Raw genomic sequence first — 17240 nt, 5'->3', positions numbered from 1 at the left:
CGTCTTTTCAGGGTCACAGCTGTTTTGGATAAGAAAAACTGTCAGTGTGTGTGATGGATGTTGGAATGGGTCCATGCTTGCCTGTTAGGAGAAAGAAAACACCGCCGTGTTACGTCTTCATGAACATTATTATCAGCTCCTCTCACGCTTCTGTACATGTGCGGAAACCACCTGCCAAGATCAGCCCTGACTGGATGTGGCCTCTCAGATGAGATTAACATCTTACCGTAGAAATCTTTTAGGATTTTAGTGGAAAATGCCTGATGACTCTATTACTGATGGCAGGCAAGCTATACATGGTGAAGATTGCTTAACCACGCCAGTGTTTTTCCACTTGGAGTTGATTTCTCCATGAAGGGCAGGGCCTGTACTTGTCCATTGATGCCTTCTCCGTGCCTACCAGGTACCCACGTTGTAGCAGTTGTTCCATAAGTGTTTCTGGAATCAAGTAGAGGCAGAAAGTGATTATAATATTAATTAAATAGGCTGAGGAAAATCTATGAAAAATTTAGAATTTTAAAAAGGTTTTTTTTTTTTTTTTTTCTCATTAAATTAGTGCTATCGGGGCAAATTTTACCACAATTCATTCTGCCTTGGGGCTTGGAAAAGCAGATGAAGTTTTATTAGACCAATAGGAATGGGCCTGTTCTTTTTGAAGTGGAGTTAGGAAAACAGTCAGCTGAGAGGTGACCTGCCCAGGCAGCCAGCTGGGAGGAGGACATCAGGCAGGATGAGGTGAGGAGATGTTTTTGGCTTGGCTGGGGTGCCGGCATGGTCTCAGCAGGGCCATGATTTCCATTCGAGGAGCGGGCAACGGCTGCCTCCCCGGCTGAAGCTGTGGCCTGTGCTCTCGGGTGTGGGCAGAGCGGGGGAACAAAGGCAGGCTAAATGGAGCTGGCGTGCAGGGGCCGCGAAGCAGCCAGGGGCCAGGCTTACGGGGCCCCGCCTCTCTGAACCTTCTCCCTGGTGTTATTTTGACACGGATTAAGGGAGAGGAAAAAACAACACATCAACCAATGTGGAAAAACGTTTTTCTTTTCCGAGGTCAGGGATTCTGCGGGGTTTAAGAAGGCTCTTAATCATTTGCTCAGAAGTGACCCGGTTTTGAAGAGAATTAAAACCAAATAGCACAATTATCCATTTAAAAAAAAAAAAAAAAGAAGAGCCCAAAGACAACAAACAAACAGTGTGAGGAAAATACAAAAAAAAAAAAAAAGATGTAAAAAGAGAAAAATCCTGTACCACAGAGAATTGAGTAGAGTTCCCTGTATTATACGGTAGGTTCTCATTTGAACTGTAGCCCGCCAGACTCCTCTGTCCATGGAATTTTCCAGGCAAGAATACTGGAGCGAGTTGCCATTTCCTACTCCAGGGGATCTTCCAAACTCAAGGATCAAACCTGCATCTCCTGCGTTGCCTGCATTGGCAGTCAGATTCTTTTGCCACTGGGCCACCTGGGAAACCCGTCAATTTTATACATAGCATCAACAGTGTATATATGTCAGTCCTCATATCCCAATATATCCCCACCGCCTTCCCCGCTCAGTGTCCATACATTTGTTCTCTATCTCTGCTTTGCAAATAGGTTCATCTGTACCACTTTTCTACAGCAGAAAATAGCACAACATTGTAAAGCGACTATACTAAAAAAAAAAAAAAAAAATTCAGTGTGACAATTTTCAAATTTTAAATAGTAAAATAACAAGGAAGAAAATCCGCCCCCTTCTTTCCAACCTCCCAATGTCCATTCTCTGTCTAAAGGAACCCACAGATTCCCACAAAGCTCTTGGAGGAGAACTGAGACCAGTGCAGAAGTCTGAGCTCACCATGCATCGAGGCAGGGCTGGGAGTCCACAAGGCCATTTGCTGACCTTTACTTGTCCTCTGCCTGCCTCTCCCCAGTCCAGTTTTGATTTCTGAGTCCAAAGTACATGGGTCCTTAGGTATCATATTTTGCTGTTGAGATCAAAACACTCCATTTAAAATTTAGATATATCCACTGAAATAATACTCCTGCTAGAGGGAGAAAAAGGGAGCTGGGGAATTTGTTTGGGTGTCTTCACCCTTTCCCACTGAATAGCAAACATTCTAGGAGATCCTGCCAAGGATTAGAGAGGATCCAGCAATGGATTAGGAAGGGCCTTTCTTGGGGAGAAAATTTATTGAAAAAGCGTCACATAATGGAAAAGAATGTGAGCTTTGGAGTCAGACAGGCCTGGGTTCAAATCCCAATCTGCTGCTTAGTTAGGGTGGGATTGCAGACAAGTTATGTCGCTTGCCTTCTCGTGGCCTAAATTCCTTCCACTGTATACTGGGTAACACGAACTGTCTCCTGGCGATGTTGTGAGAATTGATGGAAGTAAGTGTTTGGAACTATGCCTGGAACACAGTCAGTGCTGGACTTATTATATCCTTACTATTGCAGTTGTTAAAAATGAAATAACTATGTAATTCATCATAGTTATACAATTATTCGTCAATTATGAGAAGGCAGGGAGAGGAGGTGAGCAGACCATTTGTAGGCAGTAGCCCTCCATGGAGCTGGGAAGTAGCCTGAGCGGATCTTTCGAGGGTCTGTGTCTCTTTTGTCTGCCACACTCACTTTTCTCCCCCAAATCCAAAGTTCTTCTGTCCCAGGCAAGGCGGGGGCCTGGTGAATGGACGTCTTGCCACCCAGGGACAAGGCATTCTGCAAGTCAAGGAGATATAGTTGCTCTTCCTCTTACCCTGAGGAAGCACCTCCTTCACCCACAGATATGAGGGGAGTGAGGTTCCAGGTGAGTCAGAAACTACAAATGGCCCCGGTGAGGACTCTGTGGTCTTCGGGCCTTCCCCACGATGTTGATTTCGTTCCTTCGATCTCGGTTTCTCTGTAGTGCTCAGTAGCAAATCTCTAAAAGGAAAACAAATCCCACAGGATCATTTTTGAGGGGCTACAAGAAAGTGAGAGAACAGGGGTGAATACTTGCCTGTACAGCTGGTCTTGGAGAGGCAGGAGGAGCCCTGAGAAGCGGCGGGCGTAGTGGAGGTCTTGAGAAGGACTGTGTAATGGAGGCCTGGGTTTGGGGCCTGCTTCACAAAAGTGACAGGAAAGACGGGAGCTCGCTGGAGTCTGGGAGAGCTACGGGGATGTCCTTGACATATAACCTCTCAAGCCAGGTTTAATCAAAAACATCCGTGACCAAGTCTCTCTCTGCCAGGACACTGTGCCAAGGGTATTCCATATGATTTATCCCCATAAAGATCCTGCAAGGTCATTATCACTTCCACTGTGCAGCTGAGACTGAGGTTCAGGCTAGAAATGGGCAGATCCAGGGTTTGCTCTCAAGTAGAGTCTGATGAAACCTGTGTGTTTTTGCCCTATGGATGCTCCAGTTTCATCCTTCCTCATTTCTTTTCATGAGGGAGTCCCATTTGCTCAACCTTCTGAATTCAGCTAGCTATCCTGAGGAAAAGGTGACTGACAGGCCAATTCTTTCAGTGGAGAATGAAAATCACGAAGTCAGTCCCCTCACTGCAATGAAGAGGACCTTGGAGAAGGTTAAGAGTGAAGCTCAGAAGGGGGTGGTGGTGGCCTGTTGACGTTGGAAAGGAGTGGGAAGGCACGGGGATAATACTGGGCTGTACTACTTCCCTGGGCAGTGGTAGTGTTTGCAATTTGCTTATTTATTATGTCATTCACAGTTCCTGGAATTATTAAAATGTGAGTGCAGCTCATTCGTTTCCGAACCTTCTTTCCAAGTATTTTAGCATGAAGTCTCCTCTCCTCTTTCCTCTCAAGAGCAGACTGACAAAGAGGTTTGTTTACTTTCAACACCCTGTTCTCCATTCGTAGGTGGGCCAGCTAAGACTTTATGCCCGGACACTGCTTCTCGTCTTTAAGGTGCAGGATCCTTCATGCCTTGCCCTCTCCTCCACCCCCAGCCACTACTGTTGACCACCATCTAGGTATTACACTGGGAGAATCAGAAGTCAGGGCTGTTAGCAGATAGGCTTTGCAGGAGCAAAAGGATTAGAATTTGATCAGGGATGGAGCACAGAGGGATCCACTGGGGCTAGTTAGAAAAGTAGAAACCACAGTTGGGCTTCTAACAGAGAAGACTGAATGTAGGAGATTGCTTCAAAAGTGAAAAGTGAAAGTGAAAGTCACTGAGTCGTGTCCATGTGACCCCATGGGCTATACAGTTCATGGAATTCTCCAGACCAGAATGCTGGAGGGGGTAGCTGTTTCATTCTCCAGGGGATCTTCCCAACTCAGAGATTAAACCCAGGTCTCCTGCACTGCAGGCGGATTCTTTACCAGCTGAGCCACCAGGGAAGCTGAAAGTGTTTCAAAAAAAGCAAAAAATGAACACAGAGGTAATAATTACATAAAGTCCCTGCATCCTGCAGGGCTGGGGAACAAAAGGAGGAGGTGGGGTTGGTCAGAACCTAGAGGCTCAGAGGAGGATCTCACAGAATTGGGACTCAGGCCTCTAAGGAGTGGGTACCACCCAGCCCCAAACACCTCAGCATCTCGGGGGAGAGGTCCGTGGGGCTGGGGGTGATAGGGCTAGTTATGGATGGGGCGAAAGGAAGCAAAAGATTGGAATCAGCTGTCACTTCCAGGGCTCAGGACCATTGTTGGGGTGATGCTCCCAGCGACAGGGACAAACAGGAAGAAGAATGTTGCTTCTCCTGCCTTCTCCCTTGAAGTTTCCCTTGAGTATCCCTATAGGCAGAGCTGAAAACAGAGCCCGCTAACAAAGGAGAAAGGTGGTTTGCAGATCCCAGCTCCAGCACTGAGGAGCAAAGTGTAAAGGAATGGGTTTTGGCATTGAGAGACACTATCGTAAAAATGGGCGCATGAGGTAGATAATTATGTATTGCTGCTGGTAAACCATTAATTACAAGGAACTTCATGCTTGGCATTTAAAGAGACTGTCTTTAGTGCAGTGTTTCCTCTGGCTACTGTGGTCCCTTCCCTGTTGTGACTATTGACTGTGTGTGTGTGTTTAAGGATTAGGAAGAAGACTTGGCCTTTTTCACATCTGCAGGAGTCCACTCCATCGTATGGGGAATAAACACTATCGCTCTCTGCTGAGTTGTTAATGAGACTCCAAAATAAATGTTTTTCTTTAGATTACACCTTGAAATTTATGATTCAGTCACAGAAAAGAAACTTTAATGTACTGGGAAATGGGAAAAGACGATGGTGTACTCAAAGAAACTTAATGGGGGCTAGAGCTGGTAGGATTTGGAATAAGGACAAACCCATTGCCAGTAAACCTCAGTTAAGCCTCATGTCTCCAAATCTTCGAAGCAGGCTAATGACTTACAGTTTTCTCCTCTTACTTATGGAGTTCCAGGAAGACGGGCAGCTCCTAACTCTGAAAGCTTAGTAACTGAACTTTACCTAACACCTGGGAACACAGGAGAGTATGTGCAGAAAAGTGCTGACGAGGCTGTTAGCAGATTGAAGTTAGTGCCTGGAAATTGTTCATCACCTGCTCAGCATGCAGAACCCCTGGAAATTGAATTGATAGTGATTATGCAAGGGGAGGAAACAGGAACAGAATAAACAGCATGTGAAAGGCATTATGACTGTTGAATGAATGAGAACCGAGGAGAAACTTCATGTTCCTTGCCTGGGTCTTGTCCGGTTCTCCTCCGTTAAGCACTGGTTAAATCGGAAGCCACCAAGAGGAAGAACAGAGTGTAAAATTGAAAGTGCAGTGTTTGGTACACTCCTACGTGGCACCAAAATAGCTGAGTGCTGATCTCATAAACATCATCTGCTGGCAGTGTTGTTCTCTGGTACCAAAAGTTGTCAGTAACAGAAATCCCAACAGCCAAAAAATTTTCCAGTGAGTAGACTTTATCTCATTCTGGCTGCAGAATTCCTGTTGGCAGCAGCCAAGGGTTAATATAATTGAGCGCATAATTGAATTCACTTATCAGAAAGACTACAGAACTTGGGCTCTGGAGTCAGACTACTCTAGATTTCAATCTCTCCTCTCCTGTTTATTATGTGTGCATGATCTTGAGCAAATGACTTTCCTAAACTCAGTGTCTTCATCTGTAAAGTGGTGACAATTTGACTCCTCCTCTTCCAGTGCATTTGTGAAGACTAAATGAGATGATGCAAATAAGATTTCAGTTGAGCCCTTGGTGCAGAAGAAGGATTTGAGAAATTTTGCTGTTCTCTTTGTTGTTACACTGGCTATTCCTACTTATTGAAAACTTTGTTATTGTTTAGTTGCTAACTGGTGTCTGATTCTTTTGCGACTAACCTGCCAGACTCCTCTATCCATGGAATTTCCCAGGCAAGAATACCGGAGTGAATTGCCATTTCCTTCTCCAGGGGATCTTCCCAACCCAAGGATTGAACCCACGTCTCCTGCACTGGCAGGTGGATTCTTTACCACTGAGCTACCAGGGATAAAAGTTGGGGTCAAGTGGTACAAAGATGAACTAGACCTAGTATCTGCTGTGAAAGAGTTCACAGCCTATTGCAAAGAAGTATTCAAGAGCCTTTATTTAGGGAAAATGACCTAGCTCTGGTGGTTGCATGTGGACTCATTCTCAGAGATCTTAACTCATGAGGGAGACAGCAGGGTTATGGAGGAATAGCAGTGGACGTAAGGAGAACACTGCAGTCAGGAAGGGAGCCTGGATGTGGAGTACTGGCTGGGAGTGAGAGAGGGGACAGGGGCAAATGGCTTACAGAGAACATCTGCTTCCCCTGCCTACTTCTGAAGTCTTAGGAATCCACAGAACTCGATCAATGGAGAGGGCACACGACTCTAATGCCTGACCTGTCTAAATGATGCAATGGTGTTGAGCTAATGACAGAGGTTCTGTAGGATATCATTGTGAACTGATATGAATTTGTGTCATATTGACAACTCTCTTGCTATGAAACAGCCTTCTACTTGTTGCTGAAATTGATTACTGAGGATAAGGTGTGAAATGTGTTGGTTGCAAAGTTGTTGCCAAGACCACGGCAGACAGAAATGTCTCATAATCCTTGGGTGAAGAATGCAGCAGGTGGACCTCCTCTTGGCTTGTCAGCAGACCTTGATAGATCCTGTGTTGCTCCTGACAAATATGCTTTCAGTATCCTCTGTGAAGAGAAACAGGGTGGCCTGGTTCTAAAAGGCCCCTTGGAAAGATTTAAATGTGCTGCCTTGTAGCAGATGAAGGGTGGCAGGACCCTAAAGACCAGAGAGGAAATAGTTGTGTGTTGCCAAGATTAAATACATATACGGGTTATTTTGGGGGCCATCTATGCCTTGGTAAAGGGAAATAAAGAATCTGTCATTTACAAGTTATTAATTTTTCTCTCCTGTAATGGAATATTAAATCTCGGTTCACACATATGTTTACCTGACAGGGTTTCTCTGCAATGGCTAACGCTCAGCTGTCAGTATTTGCTTATCTTTAGTGAGTCCCTTGGACATTTTGTGAGAATTTTTAGGGTTGATAGGCGATAACTATTCTCTTTCATGTTATTACAGACATTTGATAAACAACCTGAATTAAAAAAATACTATGAAATAACACTCTGGAAAAAGGGAGATCATGGCTTTTGGGATATAAATTTTCTTTTTTGGATAAACACTTTGTTTTTCTTATATGGAGTCTGCTATTTTTGGTTGACATGTGCAAACAGACGAAAGAAAGCTTAGTATTAGGTTCAAAAAAAGCCACTAAATGGTTTATATTTTAGTGAGCCAGTAAAATCCAGAAGTTTTCCCTCTGGATAAAAAGCTCTTTCCACATAGCATATATTTCCAGAAATAAAATAACTGGATCATTTTCCCTGTGTTCTCTCTAAATTGGTTTCGCTCTTGGAAAGGGAGTGCCATATGTGAGGTTTATAGTAAATTCATTCATGGGACACTGGAACCTGCTATAAGGTATTTCAGGGTCCATTCCCTGAGAAGGCCATTGAAATACCCTATAATTCAATCATTTCAGATCTTTTTTTAGTGCTTTGGTGATTAAATCTCATTGAAGGGAGTTCATTAACAGGCTTTTATATAAATGCATACTCAAATGGCAGACTCTTCCATGAAATGGAAAGAAGCATTACAGATAGTCAAGTTCATTCAGCAGATCACATAGCTTTACTATAAATTTTTCATTGCCCAATTTTGAATAAATTTGAATGTGTTTATTATTTTATGAATAAAGTAATTAGGCTTACTTGCAAAAATTTAAATATTAATTTAAAAAATTTAAAATTGTTTCCAGAATGATCTAGTTGATCTAAAAGAGGATGCTATCTCTAACATGACTAGGTTGGCTAGCAGGTAAGTATTTTACTCACTGCCCAGGGAGGCTGTCTTGGAGCAGAGCTTTCTTAGGAAGCTTGTTCTCTCTGACACTCCTGGTCTGATCACCTTCTCTCTCCTTTTCTCCTCAACTGCCTTTCTCTCCTGAACTGAATGCCCTGTAGTCTCTCCTCCAAGGGTCTAGGTCCCTGTAGTTGTTCATTTGAATTAGTTTAATTTCTCTTAAATTTCTTCTGCTTAAAATTCCTTATTATAGATAATCTCCTCCCTTCAGTTCAGTTCAGTTCAGTTGCTCAGTCAAGTCCGACTCTGCGAACCCATGGACTGCAGCATGCCAGGCCTCCCTGTCCATCACCAACACCTGGAGTGTACTCAAACTCACGTCTATTGAGTCAGTGATGCCATCCAACCATCTAATCCTCTGTCGTCCCCTTCTCCTCCCACCTTCAATCTTTCCCATCATCAGGGTCTTTTCAAATGAGTCAGTTCTTCACATCAGGTGGCCAAAGTAATGGAGTTTCAGCTTCGGCATCAGTCCTTCCAATGGATATTCGGGACTGATTTCCTTTAGGATGGACTGGTTGGGTCTCCTTGCAGTCCAAGGGACTCTCAAGAGTCTTCTCCAACACCACAGTTCAAAAGCATCAATTCTTTGGTGCTCAGCTTTCTTTATTGTCCAACTCTCACATCCATACATCACTACTGGAAAAATTATAGCCTTGACTAGATGGACCTTTGTTGGCAAAGTGTAATGTCTCTACTTTTGAATGTTGAGACCTGTCTAGGTTGGTCATAACTTTCCTTCCAAGGAGTAAGCATCTTTTAATTTCATGGCTGTAATCACCATCTGCAGTGATTTTGGAGCCCCCCCAAAATAAAGTCAGCCACCGTTTCCAGTGTTTCCCCATCTATTTGCCATGAAGTGATGGGACTGAATGCCATGATCTTAGTTTTCTGAATGTTGAGCTTTAAGCCAACTTTTCCACTCTTCCTCTTTCACTTTCGTCAAGAGGCTCTCTAGTTCTTCTTCACTTTCTGCCATATGGGTGGTGTCATCTGCATATCTGAGGTTATTGATATTTCTCCCAGCAATCTTGATTCCAGCTGTGATTCTTCCAGCCCACTATTTCTCATGATGTACCCTGCATATAAGTTAAATAAGCAGGGTGACAATATATAGCCTTGACGTACTTCTTTCCCGATTTAGAACCAGTCTGTTGTTCCATGTCCAATTCTAACTGTTGCTTGTTGACCTGCATACAGATTTCTCAGGAGGCAGGTCAGGTGGTCTGGAAATCCCATCTCTTTCAGAATTTTCCACAGTTTATTGTGATCCACACAGTCAAAGGCTTTGGCATAGTCAATAAAGCAAAAGTAGATGTTTTTCTGGAACTCTCTTGCTTTTTCGATGATCCAGCAGATGTTGGCAATTTGATCTCTGGTTCCTCTGCCTTTTCTAAATCCAGCTTGAACATCTGGAAGTTCATGGTTCACGTACTGTTGAAGCCTGGCTTGGAGAATTTTGAGCATTACTTTACTAGCATGTGAGATGAAGTGCAATTGCGCGGTAGTTTGAGCATTCTTTCGCATTGTCTTTCTCTGGGATTAGAATGAAAACTGACATTTTCCAGTCCTGTGGCCACTGCTGAGTTTTCCAAATTTGCTGGCATATTGAGTGCAGCACTTTCACAGAATCATCTTTCAGGATTTGAAATAGCTCAACTGGAATTCCATCACCTCCACTAGCTTTGTTTGTAGTGATGCTTCCTAAGGCCCACTTGACTTCACATTCCAGGATGTCTGGCTCTATGTGAGTGATCACACCATCGTGATTATCTGGGTCATGAAGATCTTTCTTATACAGTTCTTCTGTGTATTCTTGCCACCTCTTCTTAATATCTTCTGCTTCTGTTAGGTCCATACCATTTCTGTCCTTTATTGTTCCCATCTTTGCATGAAATGTTCCTTTGGTATCTCTACTTTTCTTGAAGAGATCTCTAGTCTTTCCCATCCTATTGTTTTCCTCTATTTCTTTGCACTGATCCCAGAGGAAGGCTTTCTTATCTCTCCTTGCTATTTGGACTCTGCATTCAAATAGATATATTTTTCCTTTTCTCCTTGCTTTTTGCTTCTCTTTTCACAGCTGTTTATAAGGGCTCCTCAGACAGCCATTTTGCTTTTTTGCATTTCTTTTTCTTGGGGATGGTCTTGCTCCTTGTCTCCTTTACAATGTCACGAACCTCCATCCATAGTTCATCAGGCACTCTGTCTATCAGGTCTAGTCCCTTAAATCTAACCACATATTACATGGTTCCATTTCTCTGAAATGTGCAGAATAAGCACATGCATAGAGACAGAAAATAGATTAGTGATTACGTAGGGCTGGGGGGACAGGGGGGAAAGGGGAGTGACTACAAGTGGTACAAGTTTCCTTCTGAGGGACAAACTGTTCTCAAATGAGATTATGGTCATGGTTCCACAACCTTGTCACACACTAAAAGCTCGTTGAATTATACACTTTAAATGGATGAATGAGATGGTATGTCAGTTATATATCTCAATAAAGCTGTTGTAAAATAATTCCATTAATGGACGTCTTTTCATGGGCAGTGGGTTTTACACACCCTTCTGCCTACATTGTCTCTGATGCTCCTGGGACAGGGCTCATGTAAGTCAGATTGCTTTTTTTAAATTTTGTTTTTGAAAAAGTTTCATTGAAGTATTGTTGGTTTACAATGTTTGTGTCACTTTCTGGTGTACAGCAAAGTGATTCAGTTATATATCTATATCAATACATTTTTTTCAGATTCTTTTCCACTACGGTTTATCAGGTCCCTGTGCCATATAGTAGGACTTTACTGTTATCTATTATATATATATAATCTATATATAGTTTGTTAATCCTAAACTCCTAATCTATCCCTCCCATTCCTTCTTCCCTTTAGTAGCCATCAGTTTGTTTTCTATGTCTGTGGGTTTATTTCTGTTTTGTAAATATGTTCATTTGTATTATATTTTAGATTCCACATGGAAGCGATATGTGATATTTGTCTTTGTCTGACTTACTTCACTTAGTAGGATAATCTCTACGTTCATTCATGTTGCTGCAGGTGGCATTATTTCATTCTTTTTATGGCTAATATTCCATCATATACACAAACCATGTCTTCATTCATTCATCTGCTGATGAACATTTAGAACATTAATTCTTTCTTCAGCCAGGTTCTTTTTCCAATAACTCCAAATGATATTTGCCATGCCATTTCCTTCTCCAGGGGATCCTCCCAATCTAGGGATTGAACCCATATCTCTAGTGTGTCCTGCATTGGCAGGCAGACTCTTTACCACTTGCGCCACCTGGGAAGCCCAATTTCTCAAATACTGACTTTTAAACCAGTCATTCTTTTCATTCACTCTTTCCTCTGATTCATCAGCACAGGTTCAATTGTTAGTTTTCAGTTGCCTGAACACTAGTAACAATAGCTGTTGTGTTTTACTAGGAAAATAGTTACAGCCACAGTTGTTTTTAAAAATTAAAAATAAATTCTTACTAGCAACTGGTTAAAATTACTCTCAGAAGCTTTTTGTTATGACAGTCACTGTTACCATTTGGGTTATGACTCACAATGCAACTGCTGAGATGACTGAGGAAAATAAATACCTCAATATGTTAATGAGGATTACCTGTAAAAAAACCGCCCAACAAATATTTATTGAGCGCAGATTATGTTTAGGACACTGGGGCTTTTATGGGAGATAGAAAATCATTGCTGCTACTGCTGCTGCTAAGTTGCTTCTGTCGTGTCCCACTCTGTGCAACCCCATAGACGGCAGCCCACCAGCCTCCCCCGTCCCTTAGGGAAGAGAAGTCATGATGGACTCAAGGTTGAGAAACAGTTTAAGAGTTAATAATAAATGCCCTCCAATACTAGAATTGCTACTTGTTCCAAGTATAAAAAGAATCTTTGTTAATTCATTCCCTAAATAATTGTTTTTTTCAACATCTCTTTTTTTTTCATTTATTTTTATTAGTTGGAGGCTAATTACTTTACAATATTGTAGTGGTTTTTGTCATACATTGACATGAATCAGCCATGGATTTACATATATTCCCCATCCTGATCCCCGCTCCCACCTCCCTCTCCACCCGATCCCTCTGGGTCTTCCCAGTGCACCAGGCCCGAGCACTTGTCTCATGCATCCAGCCTGGGCTGGTGATCTATTTCACCCTAGATATAAGGAAGCGCCCAGGGGTGAAGCTGATACTTTGTGGGACTGGAAGCCTGATGAGAGCACCTCTCTCTCCTCTTCCAGGAAGTAGGATTAAAAAACTCCTAAACCTCAGGGAGCTTACAGCCTATGGGCAGATCAGCATGGTGCAGACTCTGCTGTAGCCCTGTACACCCAGGTATTTAGTCTCCTGTCCTGGACCTCACCCTTCAAATCCCTCATGTGAGCTCTGTCTGTGCAGTGAGGAGAGAAAAGTGCCCATGCGGCATCTACACCCTCTTCCTCTAGACGCTGTGGCCCGGGACTTCACCGTGTAGATGGCTCGAGTCAGTTTTTAGCACCCGTGCAGTTCCCCTCTCTGGGGCTCATCTGTGCTGCTGCTATAAGCTTCCCTGGGCAGGAAGTGAAGTGAAGTTGCTCCGCCGTGTCCGACTCTTTGCGACCCCATGGTCTGTAGCCTACCTGGATCCTCAGTCCATGGGATTTTCCAGGCAAGAATACTGGAGTGAGTTGCCATTTCCTTCTCCCTGGGCAGGAGGAGGGGTCAAAGGGCAGCTCTGTGTAAGAGATGTAGGCAGAGTGAGGACACGCAGGTTGAGGTCTTGTTAGCATGCATATAAGGTGCATTGTGATGTAAGAAAAGGAGAGTGGGCTAGGGGCCAGGGGCTGACTGTCTTTGACTGTGTGCATGCTAAGTCGCTTCAGTGGTGTCCAACTCTGTGCGACCCTATGGACTGTAGCCCGCCAGGCTCCTCTCCATGGGATTCTCCAGGCAAGAATACAGGTGTGGGTTGCTGACTCTTTTGCTCTAGGGAGTGTATTTCTGTTTTCAGTATTGGTTGGGGATTGCTTAGTTGCTAAGCTGTGTCCGACTTTTGTGACTCCATGGACCGTAGCCCACCAGGCTCCTCTGCACATGGGATTCTTCAGGCAAGAATACTGAGTTGGTTGCCATGTCCTCCTCTGGGGGATTTTCCCAACCCATGGATTGAACCCATGTCTCTTATGTCTCCTGCATTGGCAGGCAGATGTGTTACCACTGGTGCTACCCAGGAAGCCCCATGACTGCCTGTCTTTACTCATCTGGTTCTGAGCTAGAACTTGGAGAAATCCGAGAATTTAAAATTCCAACTGGATCTTCTGGCTCACTGTGAAGATATTTTGTCAAAGCAGATAAAATAGGGTGAGCCTCTTTTATTGGACAGCCTGTTTCTCTCACTCTGGGCCGGGCAGATGTGAGCAGCGGGTCTTCAGAGTGTGATAAATGTCATGACAGAGTGAGGGGCAGCACATTTCTGATGAGGCAGCTTTGCAGGAGTGCTGACAGCTACAGTAGACTTTAGAGGATCTGGTTAATGAAGTGTTGATTTTTTTTTTTTTTAATTTAATAGCTTGAGCATTGCAGCAAGTACATTCCTAGGCACAGAGATACCTAGAAAAATTTGCTGTGGTCTATGCCTGTAGGAAATGTTCAAGCCAATACAGAATCAGATCTGTAAACAAAAGTTGCCTTGAAATGAGCTAGGCACCAATGGAGGGTCTGTAATGAACACCGGGGACACAACAAGGGGACTGATGGTTCATCCTGGGGGTAATCTGTCAAGGCTTCACAGAGTTATTTGATTTCAGTCCAGAATATTGAGTAGGGGTTTTCAAGTATATCAGGGGGAAACTGAAACCCATTCCAGGCAGAAGATAAGAGCAAGTCTTGCCAAGATTCAGATGTGGTGTGTTTGGAAAACTGCACATAACTTGGTATGGGTAGAGTTTATGCACTGAAAAAAATGAACAATGATATTTGTTCAATTTATTAAGCAGCTACTTTCATCAAGCACTTAGAGTTCTGGACTAAGCCTGGTTAGAATTTAGATGGTTGGAGCCTGGTTAGAGAGATGGATAGAGACTGATATTTTGTATCACTGGATATGATAAAGAGTTTGAAGTTTATCCAGAAATGTAGGGGAACTATTATGGTTATCTAAGTAGGAGATTAGAGAAAAGACAAGACAGGAGACTACTGTGAAAGTCCAGGCAAGAGATAAAGATGGTCTGAAGTAAGGGTGGTGTCAGTGGTGGCTCAGGACAAAGATACATGTGATACCGCTTTGAGATGACTTAAAGAATCTGCCTGTCAGTGCAGAAGACACAGGAAATGCTGGTTCAATGCCTGGGTTGGGAAGATCTCCTGTAGGAAGAAATGGCAATACAGTCCAGTATTCTTACCTGGAGAATCCCATGGACAGAAAAGAGCCTGGTGGTCGCAGAGAGTTGGATATACACACACATTAAAAGAGAGAATCTATTTGATATAGAAGTAAAAACAGAGGAGGGTAGTATTAGTTCTGTCAGACTCTAGGGACCAGCATTGTGTATGGTGATGACATTTATTAGAGTAGGATGAGCAACACACTTAAGCTGGAGTGAGGCTGGAGAGTATTCAATTCTGGACTCACCAAGTCACTGAAATTCTTATCAGATATCCAGATAGAATCTATTGGACATTTGAAACTGTGGCTCTGAGCTTAGATAAGAATTCTCAACTGAGTATGTAGATTTGTGAGTATAAAGGCATAGGGGAAAAAACTCATGGGGCTGGATAGAATTTTTACTCTTTGAGTATCCAGGCACTGTATTAGGTTCTGGGAACCCATTGATTAAATAAGGCATAATTTCTTTAAAGTGTCTGTTATGTGGGATTCAGGGAGTGGGATGGGAGTGCAAAATTATGTTAAGTATACAGACACATTTTTATATAAAGTATACAGATAAATTTTTAATAAGAATGTATAGAGATACTTTTTTTTTCTACTTAATATAATCACTAATTGTATGTTAGTTTTGTTTATTTTCTAGATTCAAGTAAGTTGAATATATAAAGGGAAAGGAGGATTCTCTAAGAGAGAGAAGGGAATGTTTAGATGGAATACTAAGCATTAATACTGGTAGGATAGATGGTGATGTTCAGAGAACAGGGCATCGGCACCAGGCTTACTGATTTAGGACACAGAGAGAAGGTCTTATGTGAACCTGGGGAGTGGTTAGGAGTTGTTGCTAATGCGCAGAGCAAGTAAGAGTGATGGAGTCCAGAAGTTTTAAGAATTATGAGATCAGAGGTTGGGTTCTCAAGTCATTGCAGAGGATTGCAAGTCGTGGTGGAGACTGTAAAGCAAGTGCCTTCATCCTCACCGGACATCGTTGGACACCCACAGGAGGTGGCTGGGGGTAAAGTCAAGGAAGGGTAGAAGGTGAAGGATTCTGAATGGTAGGCGTTTCCAAGGGAGAGGGGGGTTTTTCATCCAAGGCAGGAAGGATCTGTGGTGGGTTGGGAAATGCTTGCATTCCTATTTGTCTTTTCAGTATCTTCTGGAGATGGCTATAAGGCATCTGGGGTTAGCATTCCTTGATGTTATTCCATGGTGATGAAGGCATTTGTTTGCCAAGGAAATTGCATAAAAATTGGTGGAAAGAATTGCTAGGTAGGTCAGCTTTGGGGGCTAGATCATTGGATAGGAGGGTGAGGGTTTGGCAATGGCCTTGAATTTCAGATGTAGTTGTAAGGTGGATATATGAGTTCAACCTGCCTCATGGCTCTGAAACATTCAGAAACTGTCACAAAATAATAAAACACAAGACATTTTTTAATGGAAATTTGTGATAAAGTTTTTTTCAGTGATAAAACTCAGTTTTATCTGTGTGAATCAGGCCAGGAATCCCTTGAAAAGAAAGGCTCTTTTGGAAATGCGGAGGGTGTCATTTTCTCCTCTCCATTCAGAAGGGCATAGAACAATCCAGGAAGAGAGATTGTTATAAATGAGAGCAGGGAAGTGGGGGATCTGTGTGGGAGTTTGTGAAATGATTAGCTGTGGGGCTCAGAGATGGAAGAGATGAACACTTAGATTGTAGGAGGTGGCCAATTTGGGAAGGGCCTTGAGCACCAGATGGAGGAATTTGGTTTTATTCTGCAGAATAAAAGAGAAGTGACATGCATAGGAGTTCTGGTGCTTGCGAATGTCGGGAAGCAGGAGCAGCGTAGAGAACGGAGCAGAGAGCGCAGGCTGAGCTGTCAGAAGCTGTGGCTCCTGGGCGCTCAGTGATGGAGCACAGGGTCTCTGCCCTCAAGATTTCAACCTAGTCAGAGGGGATCAAGAGTGTCTACAAGGTGGAAAGTGACAATGTGAAAAGAGGGGTGCAGAGTACCATCCTGACCAGTGCAAGGGGATCAAAGAAGCTTTATGAAGGAGGCAGTATTTGGTTTCCACACTGAGGGGGAGATAAGGTTTTGATCTATGGCCAGGAAGAAAGGAAAGAAGATATTCTGCAAGTAGAAATTGCGTTGGCCGAAAGCATAGAATGTATTTGAGGGAAGAGCAAATGGTTCATTTAGTTTATAGTAGGGGTTCTTAATCTTTTTTATGCCACAGATCTGCTAGATAGTCTGGTGAAGCCTATAGCCTCCTTAGAATAATATTTTTGGTGTATAAATTAAAATAATAGCATTGCAAGGGAAAGCAATTGGATTGGAATAAAGTCATCAATAAAATAAACACATTGATGATATAGTAATATGTGTATTTCATTAGTAATGCAATAAATAAGAAGGTCTAGCAGCCATCTAATCATGACTATAATTTCCAAGTTGAGCTTAAGTGATATTTTGAGATATTGGCAACAACTCTAACATGATATGAAAATATCTGAAATCTCAGTTGTTGACAAAATTACCAGTATTGC

The sequence above is a fragment of the Muntiacus reevesi genome, chromosome 14 (genome assembly GCF_963930625.1).
Source record: "Muntiacus reevesi chromosome 14, mMunRee1.1, whole genome shotgun sequence".
Taxonomy (NCBI): domain Eukaryota; kingdom Metazoa; phylum Chordata; class Mammalia; order Artiodactyla; family Cervidae; genus Muntiacus; species Muntiacus reevesi.
This window is presented reverse-complemented; position numbering follows the sequence as displayed.